Consider the following 15522-nt stretch of genomic DNA (forward strand, 5'->3'; position numbering starts at 1 on the left):
CTTAAATGGCTCAGGACCGCAATAATTCAAGGGCTGCTTCTCCCCTTATAAACCGACCCAGACTCTGCATTCCTCATCTGAGTCCCTTCTTCGTGTGCCTTCTCCAAGAGAGGTCTGGAGGGTGGCAACACAAAAACGGGCCTTTTCTGTAGTGGCCCCCCGTGTGTGGAAAGCTTTCCCCAGGGAGGCTCACCTGGTGCCTTCATTAGACATCTGTAGGTGCCAGGCAGAAAGGTTCCTCTTCAACCATGCCTTGGGCTGATTAAAATTCTATGTCCTTTTAAATGGGTTTGTGGGAGGGGAGGTTAGCTGTTTACTTTTTGTTTGTTTATTCCTGTATGTATTATGTATTTTGTGTATTTTATTGTGTATTTTTATGCTGTGAACTGTGCTGAGATCTTCAGATGAAGGGCAGTATACAAATTCGATAAATAAAATAAATATTAAATATTATTGTTTTGAACTGCTTTGGGCTCAATTTGGTTATTGTAAAAGTGGCGTGCAAATATTAAATCAAATGGAGGAGAAAATTAAATTGAACTTCCATTCCTTTTTCTTCTTCTCCATCCCCTCCTTATGTATGCACACTTCTGTGAAGCCACACCGCCCAAAGTTATGGAGGAGATGCTGGAATGAGCATTGTGTCTTAATACAGCCAACCCGAAGAGGGTACCAAAGGCTTGCAGCCTCCCAAAGACACAGTGAAGTCACAATTTGGAGCTGGACAAGAAGTTTGACAGTGGGCAGGGGAGAAGGGAAGAAAAGAGAGAAATGGATTTTAACATCAACCCTTTTCTGATCTAATGATGACATGGTAAAAGTCATCCTAAGCTGCCTTATTTGCCATGGTAACCACTCTTTGAGTTCTCCAATATACAATGAGACTGCAGCTCACAAACTCATAGCACAAGCCACATTTTGAAAGTCATCCATGCGGTGGTGAGCTACGCTCAATACAAATTACTCATTAGTCTTAATGTCCAGTCACTGTAACCAGAAAGAGGCCAAGTATGTGGGGATTCTCCACATTGTAAAAAATGGCAAGCTGGTCTGATGTAATGTACCAAGAAGAAACGCTTGTGGCTCAGGGGCAAAGCACATGCTTTGCTTGCAGAAGGTCCCAAGTTCATTCCCCAGCATGGACTGGGTATGTCCACTGTCAGTAACCCTTGAGAGTCGCTGCCAGTCAGTGTTAACAATCCTGAGCTACATGGACCAATGGTCTGAGTCAGAATAAGGCATAAGTTCCTAATATCACAGGAACACCATCATTAAAAAAAAAGTTTAATGCTTGTGCACATGCCTGTGAAGGTTTGTGCAAGCAAGAGAAAAGGACTGAAACAAAGTCATGCTTTTCATCAGCATGCAGTTGCACCCTCTTACAGCCAAGTCTTCAGATGACAGTAGTGAAGGATATTGTGCATGGCTCACTATATCATACAGCGGCAGAAACCTACAAGGAAGTGCCCATGTTATAACGCTAGCGCTCCACTTGAAAAGAGAATATGGGAGCTTTAAAACGCCTATCTGAACAATGACCCACTGCGAACATTAAACAGTAGTTTAATATTATTTATTCCATGGCACATAATCTTTTAATATAAACTGTGACACCAGGTTGTGTCTTTAGTTGTACAGAGTGAAAAATGTTTTTGACAATGTTCCACTATTGTACAAGATATTCTCCTAAACAAATAAAGTTAATGAAAAATCAAATCTTACCCTCTTGATCATTTGTAAAAGTTTCAAGTACATTACTTTTTCATTTCAAGCTGCTTTTTGAATGGCAATATGTTATAACCCAGGATGGAAGCAATTTCTTCACCAGTAGATGTTTTTAGACCATTGAGACTTCAAACAGTTGTGATGCAAAGTACAAAACACAAGGCATAGCATATGGGCAAGAAAAATAAAGTATTGTTGCCCAAACATGATTAGAAAGAAAATGAACTACATCAACAAAGCAATAGATTTCCTCGCTGAAGGACAATGGGCTGGATCCAGACAGTCATTGGGTTCAAGTAGACCCACTGATATTTATGGGACTTAAGTGATGACTAAGTCTGGACCCAACCCAATGACCTCATGTGCACATAACACTACACTAACACCATGGCCTCGTGTGAATGAACAAATTTGTGGATTCTCAAGGAGAAGAATTGTGATCGCTTTGCTTGTCCTGCAGTTCTGCTAGTGCAATACAGCTGTGAGCACAACCATGGTTTGGCTTAGTGTTAAATCATGAGCCTGGGGTTGGATGTATGTGATAAGCCATAGAACAAACATTGGCTACAGCCTGTGGTTTGTCCCAAGTGAGATAAACCATGAGTCCAGGTTTGGACATATTAAACCAAACCATGACTTGACTCCAGGTAGTGCAGCAGCAAGAAGAAGAAGAAGAAGGGAGAAGGAGCAGCAACATGACCATGATGTTCTCTCCAGGAATCCACACGTTTGTTCAGTCATACCAAGCCATGGTTTGACTACGCAAAATGTGCGAACTGGGTTCTGAACATGAACTCCTGTAAAGTAACATTTCAGGCTGGGAACTATTATTTTTCCAGAGTTTTGTGGAACTGCTACCACAACAGTGAACTGCTACCTACCCCAACTTTCTGGAAATCTGTTACTTCTTCGCCATGCCAATTCAATATACCTGTAAGTACTAACAAACAGGACAAATATGCTTTGAATAAGTAGACTGATCATTGTAACCAACGCTAAGGTGGGAAGGTTAGCAACCCACTTTCTTTCTAGAACCAAATACCCTGTGAATGTCAAAATGATATTTGAACCAGCTCTTAGTTTCTAAAAGGCTCTTATATATATCCCAAATACATTGTATTTTAGAGAGAAATCACTCTTTTCTGTTTCAGCTGTGACAACACCAAATTGCTGACATCGAGACTGAAGAGGTTAAATATTAAATCTTAAGGGCACCCAAGGGCTGAAATTCCAAACATCCATTCACTCTTAAGCTTAGCAAGCAACATGTACTTACCCCCACATGTTAAAACTCTAACTCAGACAAGACATTCTTATCATTTCTATTTTCCTTGGCTAAGAGATTCTATACCAAAGAAGCAATTCATGAGCCAGTATCAGCAAGGAAAACAACTTTTTAAACACCATATTAGTATCCAAGAGGTTCTGACTGATAGAGCTTCTGAAGAGACATAGCTAACAGGTACTTAATGATTGGCAATTTGGACCTCTTCCTCTCAGTACAGAGTCAAACCCACCCCCGCCCCCAAGGCAAGCCACAGCAGCAGTTTGCACCCATGCATACATTCATTCTTGCTTCATTTGAGACACACTGTTTGGAAACAGTTCCCCCATTGTTTAAGCTGTAACACTGGACTTCCAACTACAGCTAAAAACAAATGCCTAATACTATTAAGAAAGCTTCCCACTGGTACTTGATGGTATGCGGGCAAGTAGAACAGCAGTACTTTCTTTAGGATCTGATTAATGCAAAGACAGCAAGGAAACCAAAAGTACAATTTCAAATATCTACTGCCCTGATGTTCAGCTTAGTTATTTGCTTTCCCAAGCTCAAAACAATACAGCTACAGCAAAGGGCAAAAACAAAAGCTTATATTCACAATGCTCACCATTCTGGACAAATAAATTACACTGACTATTAAATAAATAACAAGCATTAACACCAAAGCCAAACATATGTGGTAATCTTCCAACGAAAAGCAGTTGGCAGCAAATCATAGAAAAACTGTATCAAGATGGACAAAGTGCCCTTGGTTGATTTCTATCCTGTAAAAGCTGCCCACTGTTAACAACTGGGCAATGACAGCCCACATCCTGGGTGAATTTAATTAAGACCTTGAAAATGTCAAAGTCACCAGAAACCAACCTACAAATCAGCATTCATACAGAGATAGAATTTGATGGAAATGGCGGAAAGAGTAAAGGTGGCACATTACTGGGAATCGTAAGCAGCTAATACCATTCTAAAACAGGCAACACAAAGTCCTTATCCAGCAGAGAAAAAGAGTCACTGGGGTTGCCAGACTACATTGCTGTTTTCTTTAACCTTTAAGATGGTTGCAGTTTCTAAAAAGATACACCCTCCCTTAAGGAAGCCTGCCAATCCACCTTTTTATCACTAAGAACTTTGTAGGACAGAAGATGGAAGCATCTTTAGTTCTTGGGCAGGGAAGGTACTGTCTCTCTTCACTGACCACAAAGGTTGGCAGAAAAGCAAGCAAGCAATGGGGGCTGCACACAGGGCATCCATGTCCCTGAGCCTTTCATTTCTCTTGGGAGGTGACAAGACCTGGTTGGGCCAGAAAACAATTAACAAAACAAAGGAGATCTATCTTGTCCATAGACCCTGGTTCAAGCCACTGATCAGCTGCAAACATACTAGGTACCTTACTTAGCAAGTTCAGCCTCAGTGCCTGTCTAAAAAGGCCAGCAGCGATGAGTTCATTGTGGAAATAGGAAGGGTTGCACAACACTTTGTACATTCTAAGTGAGTGATAAATGGCAATTGTTGATGTGCCTAAGGGAAAGGAAGAGCAAACCACTCCTTAGTTGGCAGTCCACAGAGAAGGATAAGTCACTTCTTCAGGGTGTAGGCAGGAGGACACACCTTCGGGGTTTGGAAAGTAAATATATTCTCTCCCCAACCACAGCCTCTGGGAAAACCCTCTTCTTCCCCCTTGGCAACAGGGGACAAGGAGACAGTATTCTCGTTTCACGGCCTGCCCAGAGCCTGTAGACAGAAGGCTGTCACTGCAACCCGAGAAAATTCAAGTGTCCCAAGACATTTAGGCCAAGTGCTCCAACACAGCTAAGGCAGATGGACTCAGGCCCTGCCTATAGGGCGCAAGGAGGGGAGGGGGAACAGAAGAGCGAGACCCCCTTAGACCCCTCTGGGGCTGCATGGAAAAGCCCTCGAATAAGGAGGGAGGAGACTTCTCCTGCATTACATGGGAGGAAGGAGGCAGAAAACAAACTACCGGGTCAGCGGCGGAAGAGGGAGGGGGCGCGAATGAGGAGAGGTGGGGGGGCGCCGAGCCCCCGCCCGTCCTCCCCTAGACGGTGCTTTGCGCTCTTGGGCGAGAAGATGCCCAGGCCTCCGAGCAGGAGAAGGGGGTCTCCCGAGGGGCTGCCAGGGAAGCGCCCCGGCCCTCCTACCTGCGGGGCCGGCATTGCCAGGGCCATTGCGGCTCCTTCTCCTCCTGCTCAGGGAGGCGGGGGTCCTGAGCCTCCAGGCCCGGCCTCGACGGCCGCCGCCTCCCCGTCTAGCGGCACATGCAGCAGCGCAGAGGCAGAGGCAACCACGCCGGGAGCCGCAGCGGCCATGGAGGAGCTGCTGCGGGTGGCGGCGGCGGCGGCGAGGGAGGAGCCAGCGGAGCGGTGGCCACGGCCGCCTCCCGCCTCCTCCTCCCGCGGCAGCCCAGATCCAGGGAAGGATGGACGGACGGGCAGACTGACTGGCAAGGCGACTCCACCTCCTTTTCCCTATGGCTGGCCAATTCTGCACCGGGCGCCCCGCGCTCCGCACCCGCCTACCCGGGCGCGTCGTCCAATGGAAAGCCGGGTTTCGCCAGGGAAGCGGATCCTGCGCTCGCTGCTCTCGCTCGCTCGCCTGCCCGCCCCTCTTCAGCAGCTGCTGCTCATGGAGCGATCAGGGATCGGGCTGCGGCCGTAGCAGCGGCGAGAGAGGAAGGAAGCCCTGGAAGGGGCGGGGAGGTTGGATGCACTATATATCTCTATCTATATATATGGACCGCGATGATCCTGCATCGCTCTCTGACGGCCAATAGCAGGACCGTGTGAATTAAGAGGTGGTTAGGAGCGCTGGCGGGGGATCTACCTGAGTGACAAAACCAGCAGCCAATGAGGTTTATCAAGGGCAGCTCCGCGTTATCCCTTCGCACGGTCGACGTCTAGAATGATGGAGGGATGGATGCAACAAGAACCTTGGCTTAGTCTCCTTCGCCGCCGCCGCCCCCCCTCGCCCCCATAATCCAGCCCCCAGCCACGAGCCTCCGTTTCTAAACATTAGCAGTAGATGATTGCGGCAGCACGACAAGTAACGGCACGCCCAAATTTCTCATTCAAATGAGTTAGGATGAAGCTTTTTTTCAGGTTTCCCTAGGCGATACTGATTAAATAGGTCCCTTTTGGGGACAAAAACGGCGATTTGCACCCAGTGATGGGTAGGGAGAGAGTGGGAATATAAGGAAGCCGCCTTACCTCGATTCAGACTGTTGGTCCATATAGCTCAGCAATTGGCTACTCCTACCTCGAAATGCCAGGAATTGCACCTGGGACCTTTTGTATGCAAACCAGCCAGGTGCTCTGCTCGTTTGTGGGTAGCAACATGGTTCCTTCCAGATGTTTTGGACTGCAATTCCCATCAGCTCCAAGCCATAATGGTCACTGCCCACAATGAGTTATAAGTTATGAGTTATGAGTTTGGGCGGGCGTGGGGGAGAGTTGAAACCCTTCTAACCCCTACACCCAGCAAGGGTTAAAATATAAGACAGACTAGCCTTCCGAACCCCTGGATCCAGCAAATGTTAAGATAACCCAGATTAGCTTCCTGTGTTGAGATGATTGCCTGGGTGATGAGCCATTCAGAGAACAAAGGAAAGGGGGATCTGTGCTAGACAGACCGCCCTCAACTCGGAGATAGTTAGAAAGACAAAGTTTGAAGTTGAGTTTTTTGGGCTGTGGTGTGAAACAGAGGAAAAGCAATAGGCTAGAGAGAGAGAGTGTGTCAGAGTCAGAGCACGATGTTTGATTTCTCTGTGTTGCAAGAGTTGTCAAGTCTTCTATCTATTGATCAAGGAGGGGGATAGTTTTATTTTTCCAATGAAACAATATCAGTCTTTTGTCAGAAGTGATGGGGTGGAGAGTCCATCTATACTGACCCGTTGACAAACCCCATATAGTTGGTATATAGCTTAAATAATGTTATCATCTGGAGGCATTATGCTGTGATTGAGGCAAGTATGCAATATTGCCATGGATGCTTGGGGTTGTGTGACAGTGCTGTCTCTTACTGGAACCGCTATCATTTTCTGGGAGCGCATAGAACCCTGACTAATCTACATCATTATCTCATTGACTCTAATGGGCCTCCAGTAATGGGCTGCAAGGAGAATATACAGGATACAAAACTCAGAAGATTTGAGAGCGGATGTGATTAAGTTTCAAAATGATAATAACAACGGACTGTTAGGGATGTAGTAAATTACAACAAGAAGAATAAAGCTAACAAAGATTAACAGAAAGCAGCAAAGCACTACAGTTATAGTAAATTGCAATGTGAATATGAGTCAGCAGTGAGAGGCTGTCACAAAAAAGAAGAAGACAAATGCCATCTGGGGTGGTATGAAGAGAACCATATGCAAGGCAACGAAGGAAACAGTCCTCTGCTGCTCTGTACTGATTAAGTACCAGTTGTAATACTATTTCCCTATTTGGTCATCATTTTTAATAAGGATACAAAATCGAGGAAAACCATAAAGATGGTTAAGAACAGAAGGGAAAATAATTAGCAAGTATAGATTACAGAAAAGAAGACTGAAAAGACATGATATTACCACAGTTTTTGAATCTCTAAAAAGTTGATGTGAAGAAGAAGAAAAAGAACGACTTGCTCCTGCTTGCAGCTTCCATGGGCATTTGGTTGACCACTGTGAGAACGGGATGCTGGATTAGATAGGCCTTTGGCCTGGTCCAGCAGGGATCTTCTTATGTACTTATGTTCGGCCATGGCTCTTCAATGCCTTAAGCAGATTCTCTAGGGTATCAAGCCTCACCTGCTGACCAATTCTTCTAACTGGGGATGCTGGGGATGAAACCTGGGGTCTTCTGCATCAAATCATGTGCAGTGCCTCTAAGCTATGACCCCTATTCTTGCTGCTGTAAACCTAGGGTGGATCTACACATGGGGGGAAATGCTATAAATAAGTCATAAATCAAATCATTACAGTGGTACCTCTGATTTCGTACTTAATTTGTTCCGGAGGTCCGTTCTTAACCTGAAAGTGTTCTTAACCTGAAGCACCACTTTAGCTAATGGGGCCTCCTGCTGCCGCCACACAATTTCTGTTCTCATCCTGAAGCAAAGTTCTTAACCCGAGGTACTATTTCTGGGTTAGCGGAGTCTGTAACCTGAAGTGTATGTAACCCAAGGTACCACTGTATATCAAAAGAAAAAACCCTATGTAAAACTGCATAGAAAAGTTTTGTGCTCTACAGCACCATCTGGTGTTTCATGTTTAGAATGCATTTAAAACACTGGTGTGTGTGTTTTTTACTAATGTAGCTGAGTCCTTACTGCCAAACTTTTATTTCAAAGATACTGATTCGTGGGTGAGTCTGGGGCAGATTTAATAGTAAAAGCTTTATTTTAGCTTATGGCTGGTGCTGGCTGACCCCAACCCAAGATTCTAGTGCTTGGTGAAGGAATTGCACAAGGAATTGGGGAAAAGAAAATCTCCATAGCTGCTGCTGCCGCCGTGGCCACCACCAAAGTGATGCATTGTTTTGCTGCTACCCACCCTGCCTCCCTAGGCTCAACAGAAACATTGGGGATGTCCATGGAAGGAAGCACAGGCACACACCCTGCTGTATCTTCTGCAGCAGTGTATGAAATGGTCAGGAGCTGGGACTGAGCTCAACAAACTTGGCTCTTTAGTGCAAATGCGTGGGCTACAGCATTCAAGCATGCACACTATGTGAAAATGAAGGTGCTGATTTATGCTCAAATATTCTGGCACCCGGCCCCAAATTCTGACTTGTGCATTCTGAAAAATATTTGGCAACTGGCTCAGAAGTAAGCGGGGGAGGGAGGAGGAATGGCATGGCTGGCTTGGCTTTGTTTCTCACTCCACCCCAATCAGTCTCTTCCGCTCAGTGTCTTTCTCAGCACTCCCAAATCCTCCAAGTCAGCGTGACTCTTTTTGTGAACTCGTTGAACAAGGTGAAACTCTGGGAATGACAGGCATGGCCAAAAGGGGGGCTCATAGTTCTCGATTGATAAATATGAAACATCCCCATATATGCAAAACCATGTGAGCAGGTGAAGGGAGCTATACTGCTAGTATTAATTCCCAAAAGACAATTCAAATCAGCACCAAGAAAATCCAGTATTTCTGATTAAATCTTCTGATTTAATTTGGACATTTGTTATGTTTGCTAAGAGTGTGGAATGCTACAAGTATTGCTGCGTTTTATGGGATGCAAACATCGTAATATTTTATAGTAGATACTGGCATCAATTGTAGCTACTGTGGTGCCTTTCAGGACACAAGGTCCTGTACCAAGAGAATATTGCTTGGAGACATAAATATCTCCATCCCTGAAGATTTGATGGGAGTTAGTCTCGCTCCCTTGCAGCAGGAAGATAGTCAATTAAAATAAAATTCTACAGGACAGTATACCAGCACTCAGCAGAAGTAAAATCTATTTTTACACAATAAAATCTACCATGTGCCTCTAGACTGCTAATATTCTTCAAGAGGCAGGGACACAGGTGGCGCTGTAGTCTAAACCACTAAGCCTCTTGGGTTTGTTGATTGGAAGGTTGGTGGTTCAAATCTGCACTACGGGGTGAGCTCCCATTGCTCTGTCCCAGCTTCTGCGCATCTAGCAGTTCGAAAGCATGCCAGTGCAAGTAGATAAATAGGTACCACTGTGATGGGAAGGTAAATGGCATTTCCATGTGCCATGATGTTCTGTTGCACCACAAGTGGTTTAGTCCCGCTGGCCACATGACCTGGAAAGCTGTGGACAAACACCAGCTCCCTCGGCCTGAAAGTGAGATGAGCGCTGCACCCCATAGTCATCTTTTACCGTCCAGGGCTCCTTTACCTTTTTAGACTTTTTATTCTTCGGGAAGGATTAGGTTTTTGCAATTAAAATGGATTAAAATGCTCCGACTCTTTAGCACAAGTATGGGGAAACTTCAGCCCTCCAGATGTTGCTGAACTATAATTCCCATCACCCCTTGCCAAGGGCCAGGCTTGCTGGTGCTGATGGGCATTTTAATTCAGTGACATCTAGAGGGCTGAAGGTTCCTCAAACCTGCCTTAGCACAACAAACCCCCTTTTAAAATGAAGCATACTTTTTGCTGTTAGGGAATGAAACACATTGAAAAGTGTGGAATGAGCAAATTATTAACAAGAAGACTTGTAAACACCTCACAATGCAGTTCAGGATGAATGCTCAGTAAATAGGCCATCTGGAGGAGCATATAGTATATGGTAAAGTCAAGTAGATGCAGAAGCTTTGAGTTCTGTAGCACCAACCAATGACCATGTCTCTGCTGGCCACTGGAGTCACGCCTGCAGAAGTACAGTAGTACAGTCATCAGGAACAGCAGTGTGCTTTGTCACGATTGCCACCCAGAGTAATTGGTCATAGAATTGGGGAGGGGCTATGATCGCTAGTGCAAATGGAAAACAGAGACACAGGCATATCACAGAAACAGCTATCATTGTTAGCCTGTAGATGGTGCACTTTCTTTTCCAGCAACTTCTAGCTATAACTGTGGAACTGTGACAAACGAAGAGTGACATGTTGTTAGCCAGAATCATAAAAATAACTTTCCTAACTACTTCTAATTGTGTTTTTACCAAATTATAATATTCTTTATTTGAGAAGATTTCCCTCAGTTATCACATTGGCTCTCTGATAACTCCTAGACATTTCTAAATCAACTCTCTTCAAATCGTAACATACTGTACAGTGCAAGCCTAACCATGTCTCCTCAGAAGTAAATCCTATTGAATTTAGTGGGGCTTATTCCCGTGTAGGTGTGTTAGGATTGCATCTTCAGCAGGACTTGTGGACCTTGAACATATGCTCAGGAAGACATAAGGCTTAGCCTTTTTACAAAACCACCACATATGGAAAAGGTGCCTTCTTTTTCTTTACACTTCCAGCAATTATTGGATTCTGATTTATACATTTTTGCTAGTTTACTAGGTGTTAGGTACAATCTATAAATCATTTTCATAAAATTCTCTTCTATCCCATAACACGCCTTAAACTGTAAATCTACATTCCACAATCATTCCCATACTGCCATTTCAATTTTATGTCCTATATCCATTGCCCAGTGTATCATGGATGATTTGATTTGTTCATCTTTTGTCTGCCATCCTAGTAGCATCGTATTCATTTTTGACATCACTTCAACATTATCGCCCAGCAGGTCTCTTTCTGACTCAGAGCTTTGGCTCATAAAACCCAACCTTTGTCGAACTTAAATAATTCATTAAGTTGATAGTATTGTAACCAACTCATCAAGCTTTCTGCTACATCTTCAAATTTAATCTCATCACCTTCTTCTGTTAAGAGCAGGGGTCAGTACACTTTTTCAGCAGGGGGCCGGTCCACTGTCCCTCAGACCTTTTGGGGGGCCAGACTATATTTTGAAAAATAAAAATGAACAAATTCCTATGCCCCACAAATAACCCAGAGATGCATTTTAAATAAAAGGACACATTCTACTCATGTAAAAACGCGCTGATTCCCAGACCGTCTGTGGGCTGGATTGAGAAGGCGATTGGGCCGGATCTGGCCCCCGGGCCTTAGTTTGCCTACCCATGGTTAAGAGGTTTCTATACTGTATGTTACCCAACTGAACTGTTTTTATTTGCGTCTCTTCCTTGTATTTAGTCACTTTTCTACCAGTTAGTTGAAAGGCTCCAAACAACATGATCAATGGCATTGATGGTCAGTATTATATTATTTTCTTGCACCACTTTTATCAGTTTAAATAAGAGATATGCACAATTAGTTTCGCCTTGCAATGCTGAATAGATGTATTATGCTATATCCAGTGTGAGCTCAGCCTGGGAGGGGAAACACCTACAATTAGAAAACCCAAAGAAAATGGCAAATACACTTAAACTCTGTCAGTACCCACCGATTAGGGATTGTGCCAGTGATGCTCCCCACATACTGCCAACATGGGGGGGGGGTAGCCAATGAACTCAGAGTGATGGGGAGACACCTCTAGCACAACCCTGCATCACTGCAAACCCACAACATGCGAGACAAAGCGATAGTGTCCCAACTCCATCAGCACCAGGGTGGCACAGCCAGCAGAGACACCACTATTGTCAGTTCCCAAGCATCCCTCCAGGCAGGAGTTCAAATGCTCCTCACAACCACTAGTTTGTGTGTGTTATGAGCAAAACATGCAAAGGAACAAAAAAGAATACACTATGCAGCAGCCACATAGCTCCCTAAGCAAAGGAGCACACATAAGCCGCTTGGGGGGAAAAGATTCAACACTTATCAAAATCATATACTGCTGGAGATACAGTGAGACTAAGGGTACCTTCTATCATATGTGGTGGGCCTGTAAAAGAGTAAAAGAGTATTGGGAAATAATTCATAATGAATTGAAAAAAAATGTTTAAAAGTACTTTTCAAAAAAAAAAAAAACCCCAAAAAACCCCCGAGCCCTTTTTGTTGGGGATAATTCAGACAGAAATTCCCAGGTGTCAAAAAAGGTTATTTATGTATGCCACTACTGCAGCCCTTATTTTGTTAGCCCCCCCAAATGGAAAATGAGCAAAGTCCCAACTAAAGAAGAATGGCAACTTAAACTGATGGAATATGCACAGCTTGCGGACCTAACGTAGAATAAGAGAACAAGAAGAACAAACGTATGTTTAAAGAAGATTAGAAAATGTTTATTGAATATGTGGAGCAAAATTGTGTACCCCTGAAAATGGTGGCAGCATTAAGATAAATTCAAGTGTAAATAAGTTTTGAATGATGTAATAATGGAATACTGAATGGTTTAGTTTATGTAAAATATTCAGGGATTTATGTTATGCAAAATGAACCATGGAAAGAGAAGGAGGGAAGTCACTGATATTTTAAGGTTGTTTATGTGAGTATTCTAAATTGTAAGACAGAAAATTTAATAAATATATATAAAGAGAGTCTGTGCTTGATTGCTTGAGAGTCTTTCATAGGCATCTTGTTGTGGGAAGCAGAATGTTGGACATGGGTGGGTCTTTGGTCAAGTAGAAGTGATTGCCACAACTATCCATCATTCAAATATATTCTGCTCATCTTGCATCCGTCTAACTAACAGTGCACGCTTGACATATACTGCTGCTAAGGTCAAGGGATGCATCAGCAAGTTTGGTGCCATTGGGGCTGCAGGCATCAGCAGAAAATTCCATATAAGTTCCTAATACCCCATAATGACCCAACAAAAGTGGAAGTTACATTTGTCCCAAAAGACTGTGTTAGTTTCTGTTTCTCACTGAGCAGCTGCTTGCAGGACTGTTTACATTCCAGAGAGTCCAGATACTGTTGGATTCTCACAGGAAAGGGAGACGGGATGTGACGTTACTGGTTTCCTGTTTCCTTTGTTCTTTCGTTTTCTTTGTTCAGTTGCTCTCTGCTTCTCATAGAGAGAACATGCATATTTCTTTGCTCTCTGCATAGCTTAGGAATAAAGCACAGCAATGTAGCCCATACCTGCCTCATCCTTCCGTTGTGGACTTTGTTGTTTTAATGCTCTGCTAGGCTCAAAGGAAGATGAGCCATATCAGCTCGGACGACCGGAGCTGAAATTTCAATATGAGCCAGGGCGAAGGCCTGGCCTGGCCAGGGCGGTCGTCCTCTTATATACCGACTGGGATTGACAAGGCATCTGACCCTTACCTGAATCTCATAACTCTCCTGGCAGGTGATTTGGTCTGCAGCCACAGTGTGAAAATAAAGGATGAGATTGCCCACCAGATACCAGGCACTCTACTATTCAAATTAGGCTCCAGTGTTTTTGTTACAATCCCCTTTTCAATTAAGTAATCAATTTTAATCTAGAATTTGAATTCTCAAAACTTTCTTACTTGTTAATTCGAGCAAGTAAACTATTGTTTTCACTTCATTACAGACAGTATTTCTACCTGCAACGCACTTGAGCAAACCTGCTCCTCTTCCTTTCACAGATCTTTTGTTGCCATTTGCAACTGTAGCTGCCTCTGATTTTTTGTTGTTTAGTCGTTTAGTCGTGTCCAACTCTTTGTGACCCCATGGACCAGAGCACGCCAGGCACTCCTGTCTTCCACTGCCTCCTGCAGTTTGGCCAGACTCATGTTTGTAGTTTCGAGAACGCTGTCCAACCATCTCGTCCTCTGTCATCCCCTTCTCCTTGTGCCCTCAATCTTTCCCAACATCAGGGTCTTTTCCAGGGAGTCTTCTCTTCTCATAAGGTGGCCAAAGTATTGGAGTCTCAGCTTCAGGATCTGTCCTTCCAGTGAGCACTCAGGGCTGATTTCCTGAAGAATGGATATGTTTGGTCTTCTTGCAGTCCATGGGACTCTCAAGAGTCTCCTCCAGCACCATAATTCAAAAGCATCAATTCTTCGGCGATCAGCCTTCTTTATGGTCCAGCTCTCACTTCCATACATCACTACTGGGAAAACCATGGCTTTAACTATACGGACCTTTGTTGGCAAGGTGATGTCTCTGCTTTTTAAGATGCTGACTAAGTCTGTCATTGCTTTTCTCCCAAGAAGCAGGCGTCTTTTAATTTTGTGACTGCTGTCACCATCTGCAGTGATCATGGAGCCCAAGAAAGTAAAATCTCTCACTGCCTCCATTTCTTCCCCTTCTATTTGCCAGGAGGTGATGGGCCCAGTGGCCATGATCTTCGTTTTTTTTTGATGTTGAGCTTCAGACCATATTTTGTGCTCTCCTCTTTCACCCTCATTAAAAGGTTCTTTAATTCCTCCTCACTTTCTGCCATCAAGGTTGTGTCATGTGCATATCTGAGGTTGTTGATATTTCTTCCAGCAATCTTAATTCCAGCTTGGGATTCATCCAGCCCAGCATTTTGCATGATGAATTCTGCATATAAGTTAAATAAGCAGGGAGACAATATACAGCCTTGCCGTACTCCTTTCCCAATTTTGAACCAATCAGTTGTTCCATATCCAGTTCTAACTATAGCTTCTTGTCCCACATAGAGATTTCTCAGGAGACAGATGAGGTGATCAGGCACTCCCATTTCTTTAAGAACTTGCCATAGTTTGCTGTGGTCGACACAGTCAAAGGCTTTTGCATAGTCAATGAAGCAGAAGTAGATGTCTTTCTGGAACTCTCTAGCTTTCTCCATAATCCAGCGCATGTTTGCAATTTGGTCTCTGGTTCCTCCACCTCTTCAAAATCCAGCTTGCACATTTAACTCTTTGGGGAAATAATTAGCATCACACATCACATGCATCGAAGTTGCCGAACCAATTAGCCAACTAGAAGGATTACTGTTAATAGTAGCAGTTTTTCTATAACTTGGTATTGCTGGATAGTTTTGATGAACTGCAAAAGCATTTTTAGTTTGCTTTCTGTTGCCACCCTGGAACTTTTCTTTATTAGTGCTGCTTTGTTTTGTACGATTCCTTGCAAATGAAGGAAAACAACTTTTCTGCTTGTATGTGTTGATAATATAATTTTGGCTACTGAGAACAAACAAGATTCTACAAAAACAAATTGGGTGCAGGCCT

The 15522-nt window shown here is 43.9% G+C and overlaps 1 protein-coding gene across 5 annotated transcripts in view; it reads right to left on the reverse strand.

The window, feature by feature from the left end:
* Nucleotides 1–5458, reverse strand: part of EVI5L (ecotropic viral integration site 5 like) — a 55620-nt gene extending 50162 nt beyond the window's left edge. Inside the window, exon 1 of one of the 5 annotated variants that reach the window (XM_080997005.1) lies at nucleotides 5161–5458. The gene's annotated coding sequence lies outside the window, so the exon portion shown is untranslated. The remainder of the gene's footprint in view (nucleotides 1–5160) is intronic. The other 4 variants (XM_080997003.1, XM_080997006.1, XM_080997008.1 and 1 more) reach the window with 4 other exon arrangements.
* Nucleotides 5459–15522: the final 10064 nt, after the last annotated feature.

Source organism: Podarcis pityusensis (assembly GCF_964106645.2).
Source record: "Podarcis pityusensis genome assembly, chromosome: 2".
Classification (NCBI taxonomy): Eukaryota; Metazoa; Chordata; class Lepidosauria; order Squamata; family Lacertidae; genus Podarcis; species Podarcis pityusensis.